The sequence below is a fragment of the Mus caroli genome, chromosome X, assembly GCF_900094665.2.
Source record: "Mus caroli chromosome X, CAROLI_EIJ_v1.1, whole genome shotgun sequence".
Classification (NCBI taxonomy): domain Eukaryota; kingdom Metazoa; phylum Chordata; class Mammalia; order Rodentia; family Muridae; genus Mus; species Mus caroli.
The window spans coordinates 125,003,552-125,005,407 of NC_034589.1; the positions used below are offsets into that span (position 1 = coordinate 125,003,552).

At 49.3% G+C, this 1,856-nt stretch overlaps 1 protein-coding gene across 1 annotated transcript in view; it reads left to right on the forward strand.

Moving 5' to 3' along the window:
* Positions 1-776: 776 nt before the first annotated feature.
* Positions 777-1,856, forward strand: part of Tceal9 (transcription elongation factor A like 9) — a 1,866-nt gene continuing 786 nt past the window's right edge. Inside the window, exons 1-2 of the mRNA XM_021153661.2 lie at positions 777-924; positions 1,398-1,463. The gene's annotated coding sequence lies outside the window, so the exon portion shown is untranslated. The remainder of the gene's footprint in view (positions 925-1,397; positions 1,464-1,856) is intronic.

Genomic DNA, 1,856 nt, shown 5'->3' on the forward strand with positions numbered 1-1,856 from the left:
TCTTTACGATGAGGCGACTGTCTGGGAAGAATCTATGCTGGCAAGTGTTGAAGCAGTGATTCTCCAGGCGACACCACTTCTTGGTAATAATACCACCAGCAGGCCTCGAGAGTTAAACATGATTTTTCTTCTTTTTAAATAATTCCCCCAAGTAACATCACAGTGTAATAAAAAAATGTAAAGGCATATACTTTGAATGCATTTACTAAACACTAGGCACTAGTATAAGAAATGTACATGTATGATGAATTCACAAATGTATCTAAAGTAATTTGGTTGTCACTTCTGACTGTAAAACAACATTACTTTCGAAAAGGCTACAGACGTATTAAGAATAAAGTTTAAGTTGCCTTAAAAAAATCCCACTTCTATTTCAAGATTCCCCCTCTCCCCCTGCTTTCTGACCTACCTACCTGGCTCCACAACAAAGGAGTACGTTTCAGATGAAGGGGGAGGGGCTAAGGAAAGCTGGATGGGGGGTGAGTAGTACTGGCAGTTAGGAGCGGGAGACAGGAAGGGCCTATTATTAAAAGAAGCAGAAAAGTTCCGTAGCTTCAGAAAATACGACGCTCCTCTTTAGTAATCAGAGAGCTGCAAAAAGAACAACAACAATAAAACCAATCCGCACATTCTTTTTTTTTTCTTCCTCCAGAAAAGACTGACAAGGCCAAATGAATGTTTAGAGAGGGGGTGGTAGATGAGGGAGCGGAGGGCGGGGCCACATCTGCCGCGCTTTTTGTGGGAGTGGAGATTGGGGACCGGACCTCACTGGTGACGTAGATCTCATGTGACCAGGAGTCGACGTGTGCAGAAATCCTGCTAGTCTGGTCCTTGTTTCCATCTGGGTACCAGCTCCCTTCAGCCTTGCAGACGGTGGTGCGAGAGGCCAGCGGCCAGAGGAGACAGCTTGCTTCAATTCATCAGGTTAGTGTTTTAAGCCGTTACTGCCTAGGATTTTTGTAGTTTACAGTGGTCTAGTGTCGTGACTTGAGTCCTGGTTAAGTCTGTCCCTCCACCCCTTACCTTCAATTCTTCAGGAAAGGACACTTGTGAAACGACTAAGGGGTCCCAAGAGAAAACAAGGGGACCTGTGACGATTCCAAAATAATCATACTCTGAGATTTTGGATCCCCACTTTGCTTCCCAAACCTCGTCTCGGATCTACAGATAGTTGGGGAAGAATAGCCCTTTTTTACCCTCTGTCTGGTGAGAAAGACAGGCTAACTTGCGGGGTGGGAAGGAGGAGTCCTATGGGAAACAAAGGGTGGGAAACTTCCATAAGCAAGCCCTTAAATGCGGAGAGCTCGGCGAGCTGGGTCCGTGGTACTGCTCTGCTGAGCACCGTGGGCTTGCTTGCCCCACCCCCAACATCCCCTCCCTTCTCCGTTTGCCTGCAGGTTTGTTCTTTGTACCGCACCAGGCTAAAATAAGTAGGAAAAAGAAATCGACCAGATCCGTACCTGGTAAGTGAGGGGGAACTTTATAAAAGACTCCCCCAGGATATGGGTCGATGAAGGCCTGTAGAGGCTGAAGGCCCCAGTCCCCTCTCCCTTCCCCCCACCCCTTTCGGAGGGGCCTGTGTTAGGCCTGGGAGGGAGAAAGATTTGTGGAGGGCTGGGGCGGGAGGCGGGAAGGAAGGCCTTGGAAAATGCTGGAGGGAGGGATTAGAGAGGGGAGGGGGTGGAAAATGGAGGTAAGAGGGGCGGGGACAGGGAAACCTTGATTGCAGACTGGGTTTCTCAGGTGGAAGGTATCTGGTGAGGGCAGTTAGACCAAACGAGGGTGGGGGGAAAGAGAGGAGGGGAAAGAGGGAAGTGTGGAGAGGGAGAGCGGGAGGGGGCAAGAGTGGACGGGGG